The sequence below is a fragment of the Brienomyrus brachyistius genome, chromosome 5, assembly GCF_023856365.1.
Source record: "Brienomyrus brachyistius isolate T26 chromosome 5, BBRACH_0.4, whole genome shotgun sequence".
Lineage (NCBI taxonomy): Eukaryota > Metazoa > Chordata > Actinopteri > Osteoglossiformes > Mormyridae > Brienomyrus > Brienomyrus brachyistius.
In genome coordinates, this window is record NC_064537.1 from 27,659,845 (window position 1) to 27,674,908 (window position 15,064).

Sequence of the window (15,064 nt, forward strand, 5' to 3'; positions counted from 1 at the left end):
GTCCTGTTATGACTAATTTGTGGCACAAACGGCACTTTTCCACTGGCATACAGGAACCAGGCTGTGCCCGACCCGTACCGTGAGGAGAGACTAGTAACGCCGACCTTCCAACTCGCGTTGGACCCTGGACTCTGAGCTTCTCCCAGTCTGTGGTCGATTTGTACCCAATTCCTTGTTTTTATGGGGCTGTCTAGGAATGTGAAACTCCAGTAGCTTGAACATCAATCGAATTTTAACATGGAGGATGCGAAGATCTACTCACCATTAAAGAAAATTAAGTTAGTTGCCAAATTTTCTGCATCAGTCTCCTTGCACCCTCTTCATTTCTCTGGCCTTGATTTAATGGCTTTGATTGGGCTTTTAAGGTCTGCTGCAATGCTGTTGTCCACTTGAAGCACATCATTCTCTATGAAGTTCAGCAGCTTTCAGCGCTGCTCTTCAGGTATAATTTTTCCAAGCTTGTGCAGCAATTTGATACCGGTCACTGTAGGCATCTGCATCTTTTTATGCTCTAATAACCTGTAGTGACCTGCTCCGCTGACTATTAATGTGATCTATATGGTTAGTGGTTTTACCATCTGGTTGACTTCCATGTCAGTTTATAAATGTTCTTTCAATAATAAGAAGTTTGTGTGCTTAGGTGCGCTGAACGCTAATTTGGACAAGAAGACTTGCCAAATATATGGGCCGCCAGAGCTGGAATAGTGTAAACAGCATCACCGAAGACACTCCATCAGGTAAGGAGTTTGGCTGAAAAAGACTGTGTCTATTTGTACTTGACCACAATACAGAACTTGAATCAGTTATTTGTGGGATGTGAATCTAAAGGGGCATTTAATAACTCTGTCTTTGAACAAAGTGGCACAATGGTTAGTACTGTTGCCTCACACCTCTGGGACTCGGGTTCGAGTCTCCGCCTGGGTTACATGTGTGTGGAGTTTGCATGTTCTTCCCATGTCGTCGTGGGGTTTCCTCCGGGTACTCCAGTTTCCCCCCACAGTCCAAAAACACTCTGAGGCTAATTGGAGTTACCAAATTGTCCATAGGTGTGCATGTGTGAGTTAATGATGTGAAAGTGTGCTCTGCCATGGGTTTGTGGCCCATCCTGGGTTGTTCCCTGCCTTGTGCCCATAGGCAGAATAGGATAAGCGGTTACAGAATAAGGATGGATGGATGCTTTTGAACATCCGAAAAACAATGAAGGCAACTTCAAGGGTGACCGCCAACAAAAGCTCTGCATTTGGCTTTAAAGTATACAAGCTAATTCTTGACTCTTCTCCTGCAAGTGTCAACCTTCACTTACCACCAACATGAACATTGATACACTGATTGTCTCCTTCTTTGTCCAATGGTGCATCCTCCCCCTCTGGGACCTGAAGATCAGCAAGGCAACATGCCACACAGGAGCACTTTCTGCTTGTCTACAAACTATGTCTATGCCTACAGTAACTGAGCAACCCACTGCAACCGCTTTCCTTGTATACTGGGAGAACTGAGCCCCTGCACAGCCATCCATTATCCCAGGTTCCTCTAGCCTGCTAATGTCCAGCTGCGCCTTTAAGCAGATGGACAGTGCAGGTGTTCCTCAAGTGAGCTCAGGCCATTCTGCCCGAGAGAGAAAACCCTTCCTGTCTACATTTGGCCTGTTTGATTTTTAATCATTTTTTGGCATTTTATTTTGCAAGGGATCAGATTCAGAAATTCAATAATCCCAGACAAATCTATCAATTGTATTGCAAACAACAGTTAATCGTTTATCTGTTGCTTGTCTCTGTGATACATACCCATACCTGAACTAATTATACGTGTGTCTGTGATGCTAGGGTACTGAAGATCTGTTGGGGAATTTTGCAGCCTGCTTTTGCTGTTTAAAAAATTAATATGTATGCATTATTAACCCAGATAGTTTCGTTTTTGGAACCTCCATTGCTGTTGGTCATTTTTGGCTGGCATCCTCATGCTGTCCATAAGCTGAGTACACTGTAGCCAGCTGGAATCCCTTTTACAGCTCCCGCCTATTGGTGGGGTGCAAAATCTATATAATCTGTTCAACAGCAGCCAGCCAAACAAGCCAAACGACCACAGAGGTTTACTAATATATTTGTCACAATTGCCATAGAGATACATTTTTTATTGCAAATAATGAAATTAATTCTTGTAGATCTTAAAGGTTAAGTTGGAGGGGGTGGTGGTTAGGACACTGTTCTCTGATCAGAAGGTTGTTGGTTCAAATCCCAGCATCAACACAATGGTTTGATCCCCCAGACCGCGGTCCTTAACCGCAGTCGTTCCAGGGAGCGGCTGTTGCTTGTAATTTCCAGGATTATCACTTATACTAGGTACTAGCTAAAGAGGCTGCATTTACTGAATAAATTTCATACTGGGGTTGCCAGTAGTACTCAGGGTTATGATTCTGTCCTAATTATGTATTCTGGAGAGTTTTTATTCGATATCTGTACTTATGGATTTCCTTTGTGTATTCCCTATGAAGGCATGAGCTGATTTACCGGCAAACGAGAACAGAACATAGGCATGACATCAAGGATTCGACCAGCACATGTATGCATACATGTACACTATACACAGGGTTACCAACTTTGGTCAGCTGGCTGGTGTGATATCTTCGATATCAAAACAAGTCTGCACACTCATTTACATGTATGCAACAATGCTTTTGATGTAGCTAATTTTAGGTTTATAATGGATTTGCCATAAGATTTCATTCGTGAGCATGAGAGTCTGAAAGCATGAATGTCACGGCAGATGAGTAAGAGTTCGCATCCCAGTATACTTAGCATCCCAGTATACAGTATATGAACTGGACCTGGAATGAACAGATCAGATAGACTGTACAGATCGTGTAGCAACAAACATTTAATAAACCTGGCGTGAAAGGGATTACTTTGGTCTGGAAATATGGACTGATAAGGTTATGAATGCAGCACAAAACCTTTTAGATTTTCGGTAAAATAAGGGACTATGTTCTTATACGTGCAGCGTGATTAAACAAAAATCACTGTGTTACATTCGCAATGGGGGCGGCATGGTGGTGCAGTGGTTAGCACTGTTGCCTCACACCTCTGGGACCTGGGTCCGAGTCTCCGCCTGGGTCACATGTGTGCGGAGTTTGCATGTTCTCCCCATGTCGTCGTGGGGTTTCCTCCGGGTACTCCGATTTCCCCCCACAGTCCAAATGCATGCTGAGGCTAATTGGACTTGCTAAATTGCCCGTAGGTGTGCATGTGTGAGTGAATGGTGTGTAAATGTGCCCTACGATGGGCTGGCCCCCCATCCTGGGTTGTTCCCTGCCTCGTGCCTATTGCTTCCGGGATAGGCTGCGGACCCCCCGTGACCCAGTAGGATAAGCGGTTTGGAAAATGGATGGATGGATGGATGGACATTCTCGATAAATCTCGAAGAGGTCCATGTGTCATCGCGCCACAAAATAAGTACATTAATTATGGACTCCATTGTGCTGTGAGATAACAGAAGTAAAAACACTTTCTTCAACACCGAATGTCGCACAGTGATGATGAAAGCACACTCGGGCCTGGACCGTCGGGCGCAATGTGAGAGCAGGAGTGGAGTGGGGAGGGGGGGTGATCGTGCTCGGGCACGGTACAAGGCAACTGGGCCAAATGTGAGTACGCCCTTATACCTAACGTGATACTTTAAAAGGCCTTTATTATGGAAATGTATAAGTGGATGCGTATACCCTGCAGCAGTACCCTGTCTTGTTACTCTGGGATACATTCTGGATCAGTAGAAATTTGAAGTCCTTTGTGGTTTAAATTATATATCAATGCCAAGTATAAATATCCTACATGTTTCATCCTTTTGTTAAAACCCTTAATATGTAGTATATGAATATGTATGAAATCACAGCTGAATTGATATTTTGAAACATAATTTTAAATGAGTGTTCCTCAGTTTATCAGTAAATTTCAGCTTTACGGTTAAACTGAATATTCTGACATTCAGTCTTATAGGGTATTTTTCATCCTAAGTCCAATTTCATGCAGAGCCTAATACTTCTGAAAGGGGTTTGTACGCTGACAGGTCTTGGATGGAGGTCTAAACAAAGAAACGATTGCCCTAATGACAAGTCTTTCAGAGGAAGGAGAGGTCCTTGTTACTGTGTGTTTCTGCGACCAAGGCTCGGGGTGTTGATTTCAGGTAAATCCCCAGTAGCTCTGCAGCCACATAATCCATTCGAGTTCAAATTAGTACAGCAATGTGGGACAACCTTCTGGGCCAGGGGAGACAGACACAGACTCCACTTTGGCAGCAGAGCTTGCCCTTGGGATCGGTCCTCCAAACTCTTTTCACGACAATTTGTAGCCCTACCTCCGGCAGTGTAGCAATTGATGGGAATTCTGAGCTGAACCATGACGAGTCCAGATTGTACTTTTATATATCCTGCTTTACAGCAGATGGATAATCAGCGGCGAGAAAAAAAAAGGCTTTGAAAAGAAGCTGAAACGAAAGGTGATCTGGGCCACAGCCAGTAAATTAAAATGTGATCGCTGACCAGAATATATGCAGAATGGGGAAGATGGCCGTGGTGTCGTAGACATTCGGAGAGGGGGTTTCACTTTTATCTTGACCAAATAATCCATTATAATCTGAATATTAATTACTTAATTACTAATAGCTGGCCCTGGAAGTGTATTCTCTATAGATATGCAACATCTTGGATACTTTTTATGAGTTAAATTCACCTAATTGATTACTTCTACATGTATTCTGATTCATGTAAGAAGTTACTTTGAAACAGTGTGTGGCTTCTTTCAATGACACTTCTCTTAGATTGTGAAGTTATTACCAAACTTTTTGTGGTTCAGTAAACTTATTGTGATTGTTTTACCCTGTTATACACCAGGGTATCTCAACTGGTGGGCTACGGGCCAGTAGAAGACCACGGAACTCTGATCTGGGATCTGGTCTGTAACGGGCTGTTGTACAGAAGCAAACCCGATCGCTGACCAGGAAATTACGGGGGGGGGGGGGATATATGGCTGGGCAATATAGAACATATCGTCTTATTATCATCTAAAATTTTAATGAAAATTCGATAAACTGTTGATAAGGAGTAATGCAGGCTGACGTGTGCCATCATATTACATCACAGAAGCAAAGAGATGGTAGTCTTTTAAGTACGGATATCCTACGCCCCAAAAAGGTTGGTTGAATTGGCAGAGGTCCTACTGTTTAGATAAAAGCATGGAAGAATGAAGCACTCCTTCAGAGGAAGCTTCAATTGTCGGTGAAGAAGGCACAGCTCAGCAGCCACAACATCTTTTATTTAGGAGATATTGGGGATAAAAAGGGTTTTGTGGCACAACGTTTTGCAGTTTAAAGTCTGAGAGGCAACAGGTTGGTGCTGTGTGCTGTACTCTTCCAAAAACTTCCAATTAGGGTTTCCAATTTCAATCTGAGGAAATACAGGACAAATCACATCCCATACTGGCTAATGGTTGGATAGAGCATTTTATGTTTGCTATGGGACAGATATGTATGTTTGCATACATACATATAACAGGAAATGGATGGGGGGAGACATATTCATTATATATATATAGCTTGTCTTATTCAGGGTTGCGGGGGGTCCAGAGCCTATCCCAGAGGCTACGGGCACAAGGCAGGGAATAACCCAGGATGGGGGGCCAACCCATCACAGGGCACACTCACACACCATTCACTCACACATGCACACCTACGGACAATTTGGTAACTCCAATTAACCTCAGCATGTTTTTGGACTGTGAGGGGGAAAGCGGAGTACTCAGAGCAAACCGGACGACGACATGGGGAGAACCCGCCTCTGTGAAAACAGGGTCAGACGATCCTTGAAGCAGTTGGGGGTTAAGGGCCTTGCTCAAGGACCCAGTGGTGGAACCACAGTGCTGGGTACAGGAACCACATCCTATCCCACTTAGCCACAGCCTGCCCCCCCAAATCATCTTTTTTATTCATATAACATAAACACAAACACACACACACACACACACACACACACACACACACACACACACACGCATTTGTTTCCTTTTCAGCTGAAGTGTAAAACACTGGAGAGCTCCCACGTGGTGGGACTCACCTTTACCCCCCCACGACAAACCTGGAGCGGCGGGTGAAACAGACAGGCGCCTCACCAGCATGTCCTCCAGCTCCCGTGCTGCGTTCAATTTGTAGGCAAATATCCCTTCCACCATAATTATGGTATCCCCTTCCCGTAATAATTAAGGTACAATAATGGGGATAGAGGATTATCACTTTCATCCTACATTTTGTGCGCATAGCGCAGGACGAGGGTAAGAGAATCCCATCCGTGAGCCAGGTGGTCTTTCGGCGCTGCCAGATGGCAGCTGAACTGACAGCTTAGGCACTTAAATAGGCTGTTTTTCAGGAGTGAAGCAGGTGCCCCCATACAGGCGGCGAGTTGCACAGGAGTCTGCGGCTGCTTCTGTTACGTTTCCTTTGGAGCTCTGATCTGCGTTTTTGTACACATTGATTTAAACGATGTATCTGTTGTTATGAGACCCTTCATCATACAACAAGGTGTTTATACTATATCAAGAATACAGCCAAGGATTAAGTTAAAAATATATAAAATTGAAATACATAGAATTGAAATTGATCTGCCTTTCTTCTCCAACGGGATGAAGTTGTGGCTTTGGAATAGTGGCCAGTTGGGCCATGTGTTCTGGTCACTTTGACATATGGCGACTGTGTGACCTTAGATATACGAGGGTGGCTGTAGGATAATCAATTACATCCAATTAACACAAACCAGGATCTAAATTTGTCTTTGGCTAATTTTACTGCCGTTTTATGGTCCATAATGAGCAGGTAAAACTCCACATGACATTAAATTGTTAGGTATAGCCTAACAAGGGGGTCTCTGGGTAGGCTGTGTGGCTGTTCACTTTTTATATTAATTACTGAATCCACTGCATAATTTACATTTTTAGTGGCAGAATAAAAACTGAACCGGCTCTGAAACAGTGCGTAAAAAACAATGTCATTCTTCCATCTTAACTATGGCCGTAGACAGATCCGATCAATCAGGGCGATAGAGTTTTTAACCCCGATGCTAATCTTCCTAAAGAGAAAAAAAGGTCAAGCCTCAGGTAAACTTGTCCCTGGTCATTTCGATAGCTAGAAACGACCCTGATTTTAAATAACAATCGACCGAGTACAAGCATATGGTGAGCCTGGAGTCTGACTCGGGGTGCGTCAGGTAGGAGAATCTCTGGACGGGATGCCAACCCATTTAAGGGGACAAACACTCACACTATGGGCACGATAGTGACCTACACTAACTGCCCGTCCATGTTCTGCGGGAGGAAACCTATTCAAATCAATGGAGAACTTCACACGCGCGCACACACACACGCAATTCCAAGGGCAGGACATAACTCCCTAACTTACTGTTTCACCAGTCTTGCACTTTCACAAACCTCGCTCACACTGTGGAAATTCCTCATATTTTCATGACACTTTATACTGAACTGATTGATCCCCTAAAATAAAAAAATCCATTAAAGCGTAAGAATATAGGACTAAATTTGCAATACCAGGTTGTCAAGACTCCTTGCAAGTAAGTCGTACAAATATTGGCTTTCACACACTCCTATTTCCTAAAACTGTGTTTCTAAAAAAATACATCAAAGCAGCATATAATCCTTTGCACGTGATTCAAAAGAGAAATATACATGCACATACATCTATGTCAGAGATTTTGACAAGAACACTGTGCAATTAAGCATGGACTTCACATTGAAGGATAAAAATGTATTCAGCGTATATCCCTCTTTAAAAGCAAAGGCATTTAGGCAATCATTCTGTCATTTGTGAAGCCCCAGCCTACCGGCTGCCTTTGAAATTAGTCTGCCGGAAAAGGCTTCCTTCCCTGAAAATCCCCACACTTCAAAATAATAAAACCCGTCGACATCAGTGTTATTTTTCCACAGATTTTATTTCCATCGCAGGTGGTACTGAGTCACTCTGTCCGATTATAAAGCCTAAGCTACAGTGGTAGCGGAGAAGTTAAACGGAGAAAAGACGGAAGTCGGACGACAGCTCCCTTACAGACGCGCGGAAGACAAGCGCTTTCTTTATTATTTTGACCACGAATTTTAAAGTCACAATAAAGAGAACGAAAAAGATTTTTCCAGCAGCATCCTGGGAGCAGAGTATTTCTTTTTTTCTTTTTTCTAATATGAAAAGAACAGATAAATTTAATTACTTTTAGTGGCGGGAGTCACTGAAGCAAAAAGAGACCTACATACCTCTTACATAAGTGGACACAGCTTACTTACAATAAGATTACTTTACTTCCCTTTTTTGAAAAAAATAAATTATGAAGAGTTTTGTCTGACTTTTTTTTATTAGAGATTAGAGATTTCCCCTCTCTATTTAAAATACTGAAGGATTAATTTAAGTTCACACTGAAATAAGATTACTTTTTTAATATGCCTTTTTGTTATGGGTTAAATTCATTCTAAGTAGAGACCACGCGTACCTTTTAAGTCGTGGTGTTTCTTTTGGGATGTTTTACTGAAGGTACTAGGTTAGATATATCAGTGGAAATAACGGGCAGATCGGTAATAGTCCATAAAACCGACTAGATTTCAAGTAACATTTAAAACCAGCATGAATATAAGACATGCCAGCTATTAAATTACTATGCACACGGCCGTGCGCCCCTCATTATCAATGAATGACCATTACGATGAGAGATGATGATTCAGCTGCAATAAAAGTTAACTTTTTAGATTAAAGCATATTTATAAAACCATTTTCCCCCACAATCGCAAAAATCATTATTTTTAGTGACAGTATGCAAATTACCAGTACTTCACTTCTCCCATAGATGTCCAACAATTATGTGACTAATATATCATCTGTGAGCTATTAATAATACTCGTTCCACAGTTTGCTTGCTAAATTTGTTTGCAGATTGGGTTGGTATATTTTATTCTACAGAATGACCCCAACAGCAGTTTTTCAGGAACAAAAAATAAATCAAATATCCGGTATCACGTCGAGATTAGATGAAAAAGGTGTTTTTAACGAGGTCAAAGAAGCAGCAGAAATGACTCGTGACATGGTTTGTGTACATACACTCCAGTCAAGCAGTCGCTGCGTCTGGTGTCTAGATTGGTAAGTTCGTTCGGTAATTTAATATCTATAAGTTGTATCAATGTGGTTATTCTGTCCGTTATCATGAAATTACTAGGTCCCTATTTACAAAAGCTGTTAATTTTTTATCTTTCCACTCCACCAATTAGGATAATGACCGAAGCTAAATAAGCTTTAACATTTGTGCCCTTAAGTCATTTTAGGTCACATACGCAGCAATTTTAAGTGATTTTTTTTTCTCTGCAAGGAAAGAAAGTTTGGCGATGTAAAATTTGTGTTGAAAAATTATCATCAGTAGTCTTCAACCCGCTCTCCCACCCCACCCCACCCCAGTCCATGGCTTAGGATAAGTGATTAGTAGATGGATGGATGGATGGATATTCTAGGCCCAGTGACATTTTGTCACCTTGGGCCAGCTGGGCACATGCATGGATGGTATAATCACTGTGTTGTTGGGCTGTCACTTCTGACTTTATACTCCATGTCTAACACTTGAACAATGCTAGTTGAATACAGCGAGTTCGGAAACAAGAGAACAAACCCTGAATTGTTTAATCAAATTTGATTGGATTTCATTTAGAGAACAGCCATTGATGTTGCGTTTCTGCATTTGTTGACAGTCAGTGCACACAAGGAGGTCCTCTTCACACTATATAACAGCTCAGATCAATGAGACACCATTTCACCTGGTATTTATGTTGACATTGAAGAAACTTGGACAGAGAAGTAAAATACCTGCCATTTCCATGCCGGATAACCATCTTTTCAAACAATCTTAGCTCCTGGATGCAGAAAAACCAAACTGTATATAAAATATATACTGTGGTAATCTCCATGGCACCCTCAAACAGATTATTATTTAAATAGTACTACCGTAATCTCATAATTGGCTCATAATAGTCATTCTTTTTACTCAAAATGTTATCACTACAAAAGACAACGCATACAATGTAGTCCAAATTGTTATAATTTATGGTAATTTTTATTACCAAATGTGAGATTTTTAGCCAGATTACTCATTGTTCCACCTCCCCCCCTAAGCTATTCTCTTGTCTGTAAATGATATTTAAGTGTAGTGCTATATTAGAGTCTGCCATTTCAGTATAAAAGTGCATAACTACTCAGCTGCATGCACATCTGTTCAGAAGTCAAAATATTGCCCGTCAACAGAATGCAATTCATTTTAATGGAGCCACAAGAGGGCAGTATTAACATTGTCAACATAGAAAATGTACACCTTTCTCAATACCATACCTATGCTATATTGAAATATAGAAAGAATGTAGCTTCAGAGCAGCTTCTTCTGGATAAAGAGCTTAAATATATACACTTATAAGTGATAACTATGGCTCCGCTGTACACATACTGACTTATTTTGGGTTATCTAGTGGGTTCACCCAAGGCTGGATTACTGCCCATCACAGTGCACATATACACACCCAGACCTATCCCAGTCACAAGGCACTCTGAACAGGAGCCGTAAAACTCCACAGTCAGGCAGAGATTGACTGCTACCCCTGGTGCAGAAAGCTTGTCAGATTCTATTGTGACGTTTTGTCCCAGGGGCCAGAATTTCCAGCAACATCCCTGGGTGTGAGACACCATGCCACTTTATTAAGAACTGCATCTGCCCTAAGAGAATTTCTTCAGCTGCAGTATGATTAATGTGCTCTAGAGGGCAGTACGGGAAGCACAGTGGTTAACACTATTGGCTCTGGGACCAGGGTTCAAGTCTCTGTCAGGGTTCCATGCGTGTGCAGTTTGCATGTTCTCCCCATGTTGTTTTGGGGTTTCCTCCGGGTACTCCGGTTTCCCCCCACAGGGGTTAACTGGAGTTACCAAATTGCATGTGTGAGTGAATGGTGTGTGTGTGTGCGCCCCGCGGTGGGTTGGCACCCCATCCTATGTTGTTCCCTTTCTTGTGCCCGTAGCCTCTGGGACAGGCTCCGGATCCCCCTTGACCCCCATAGGACAAGCAGTTACAGAAAATGGATGGATGGATGGATAGCGGGCAGTATGTACCTACTACATATGGTTTTATTCTTTGGTCACATTTTCACTTTAGTTTGAATCCATCGAGTTTAGTATCGATGCTTGCTAACCTCTTGATCATGTCCACTTAGTACTGCATTAGTGACCCAAGCATTGAGGCAATAAAGAACCAAGTATACAAATGTTCATTCTTTCCATGATTTTCATCCTCCCTTCTCTCTCTCTCTCTCTCTCTCTCTCTCTCTCTCTCTCACACTGCTTCTGCATTAGGTCTAGATTACAACCAGTCTCTACAGGGTCCTCCAACTGGTGAACATTTGCAGAAAGGTTAACTACACGCAGCATCCAATTCCTCTTCAATATGTAAATGTAAAGCATGGGTAACTCCATCATCGTCACTCTAAAACACCCAGACAAGTGCAGTGTCATGCTGCATTCCAGTTACCCTGGAAGTCAGAACTGGAAATGTCGTCAACACCCGAGTTAACTGCGTCTCAGTACTAGAAGTCGGAAAGCCATTTAGCAATACCAGGGACCTGTTTCAAAAAGCAGGACTTCTTGCTGAGCCAGACAGCTTGTCGGATTTAAGGCACCACAGTCTTTATTTTCATTCACTTACATTTAGCCCAGACTACCTTATATCCAACAAGTTATCTGGCTAAGCAAGAAATCCTGCTTTCTGAAACAGGCCCCATGTCCTGCCAGGTCTATTGTTAGCCATTGTCAGCAATACCAGATGACAGCAACACATTCTGAAGTATTTTGTACATCCAAACACTGTGGCAACATGTCCACAAAGAGAGGTTGGACAGTACTGTGTGTATGATGGATTTAATGAGACACAGATAAGTGCTAATAAACCGTATATAAATACAGCTTTCACTTCTGTTGATAAAGGGCGTGGCCATCTTCAATTCTGTGGCTGGAGTTGCAGAGGTTCCTCCAAATTTCCAAGTTGGAATTCCGACATCAGGGGGCATCCCAGGTGAAATTTCCAGCTAGGAACAAATAATGTCCAACTTCAAATGGAATGCAGTATTTAGTATCCACACACAAGACTTAGGTGGTATCTAATTTCTCATCTATACACAATACCGCAGTATCATATATTTTCAGAAGCAATGCTTTTCTGGTATCTTGGCAAATTTTGCTGAACAAAAATACCACAGCAAGCTGAAAATATTACCATAATACCACCCAAGCCCATCACAAACACTCTCCCCACCTGTCCATTCCAACTTTGTGTGACTTGTCTTAAGGTAATCGGGTTTACCAGACCTGAACCTGTTTGGTTCATATTCCACAACTGACTAGGATTATAATTAAGTGTCACAATTAATTTCCCTGACAATAATTTTCACTGACGATGAGGCTTGCCCACTATAAATTTTGCTGGCTACCGAAGGCTATGAAAAACCTTTATTTTAGAATATTCAAAAAAATAATCGTCAGCCCCACAGTTTGATAACCACTGACATAAAATGTTCCTCGGAAGTTTGGCTTAAGGACTATGTTTAACTATGTTCATAAGATGGGCACCTACAGCTTCCCTTTCCATCTCTCTGCTGCCACCCAGTGTTGCTGCTTCAATTTGGGGCAATTTATCTCAGGACTATCAGGCGTAAATTTTTATCTGTAAAATAAATTGAGAAGTGGTAATAAGATCCATCAAAATATCAAATATAGTAAATAGCATTATTTAGATCAAAATGCGTTCTCTTGTTCACAAAGTCGTGTCACCTCAGTCAACTTTTACTTTTGCACTCACTAAGCAGCATTGCTTCAGTTTCACATACAAATTGTCTCAAAGAAAAATAATTCCAGATCTTCACTCTTACAATGCATCTTTGAAGACTGACAAAGATATGTGAAACCCATTTTGAAATGTCCCAGTAACAAAGTGTCTGAGATTATATTTGTATTTGATATTACTTTGTGACATTGCTTTAATTTTGGTGTGATTTGTCTCAAAATTTGTTCACATCTTCAAAAAGATCCACCAAATACTTTAAGAGTTACTGTGTTGATAAGACTAAAGTCTAGTTCATTGCTAAACGGACACCATGTGTCTTCTATAGCCTCCTATCCTTTCTTTGATATCACAAAAAGGTGCTGCTTCATTTCTGAGGCAATCTGTCGCAAAAATAAATCCATCAAAAACTTTTTGACTTATATTTACAAGGACAATTATCATCTGCATTCAACCTTCCCTTGCTGCCTCTAAGATGATTTGCTTCAATTTTGGGCCAATTTCTCTAAAATTTGACCTCTTGCAATTGTTCACTAAAACATGTGTCTGCATGTTTGAAAAAGATCCTTAAAATAATTTTTGAGTGACAAAACAAGCTCAAGTGTCAAAACAGCCCTTTTCTTTATCACTATGAGACACTGCTTCAGTTTTTGGCGTGATTTGGCTAAAACAAATTGTCAGTTCCACTTCTTCACCCAGGCAAATGAATGTGCCCGTAAAGTCTGGAAAACATCAAATAGTTTTGAGTTATTGTGCCATCATCAGTGGTGGTAGGGGTGCAGCCTCAAAACCATGTGTTCCCTGTTTGAGGAATACAATACAGACAGTCTCCAGAATACAAGTGAAATATGTCCCCTAAGTCTGCCTGTAAGTCATATTTGTAAGTAAGTTGGAAAAATAATACAGTATATAATAATTGTACAGTAATAATAAATGTACATACGATGTTGTACTGTACCTTGAGCTGATGAACTGCTGAAGCAGTGGAATTTTGTTATAATCTTCAAGTAGTATGTTGGATATTATGAACCATTATATTAACCTGAATTTTTAATATTCAATAATAGCTTTTATGGCTGTCTGTTCGTCAATATGAGTTCTGTGTGAGTCGAACTGCGTTTAATTCAAGGATGGAAAAGACAGCGGGGAGAAATGATACGATATTGTGTTTGAACACCAGGGGGAGCCAACTATTTATTATTAAGGCTCTCTAATTACGAGCGTATGGTTTTACGGATGACATGAACATGTTTTTTGTATCAAGAGAAATATACAGTGGATTTTACCATTAACCAGAATTAATTAATAAAAGGCTGCTCCGTAAATTATAGTCAAACAATGCAATCGAGACAGAGTAGCCTACAGAATAATATTAAAACGAGTTGAACTGTAGAACTGTGTTTTCAGAAAATTTCTCTGATTTGTTATTTTTTGCAGATGTTAATCCATAACCTTGCTTGGCAGCAGCACAGACGTCACACATACAAGGGGCTGTTATTTCGCTGTCCTTGTCTGGGAACATTACCGTTTATGCTCTCTGAAGGATTATTCCGAATAAGCAGCAGCTGCGTCCTGGCAGCAAAGTGCTTCTGGCCCACAGCAGACGGAGCGTAAACAGGTGGCAGGGAGACTCCATCAAAGAAAAGCATCACTTACCTGCCAAGGCGGTGGACATCTTTACCAGGGCTTTTCAACACCAATCCTACTGAAAGGGAACATGTGAGAACCTGATTGTGCGGCTGATAGAAAAATCAGTTTCTTCTACTCTATTTGAAATATATTACAAATATTGTACTGCATTAAACCAGTGCAAAAAAGGCTGCGAACCACCACGACCATTTTTTTTGTTACCATGCCAGCTCAGTTGCGACCGTATATCAAGTATACGTTTAATTAACACTATGATCAGGTGTGCAGTTTACGCCAATTAATGCCTTTTGCACAAATCTGACTGAATGCGACAGTGAATTTTATCAGCGGTTTGGCTTCTTGGACTGGCTGAGTGTTCAGTAGTTTTGTGCTAAGCATTTGCAGACCCAAGACCCGTTTATGTAGGTTAATTCTAAGGTTGGGGCCGGGAAATCTGATCGGGGATCAGTATAGGAACTTATTGGTTTAAAAATGCTTACATTTCCAACTCTGCCTCGCGAACTTGCCACGATCCAGATTCAGAAC

General features: G+C 41.4%; 1 long non-coding RNA gene across 1 annotated transcript; it reads left to right on the forward strand.

Moving 5' to 3' along the window:
• Positions 1 to 723: 723 nt before the first annotated feature.
• Positions 724 to 14,374, forward strand: LOC125743082 (uncharacterized). The gene is made up of 3 exons (XR_007398276.1): positions 724 to 737; positions 12,037 to 12,124; positions 14,327 to 14,374. It is a non-coding gene; the product is annotated as an uncharacterized LOC125743082 (long non-coding RNA).
• The last annotated feature ends 690 nt before the right edge of the window (positions 14,375 to 15,064 follow it).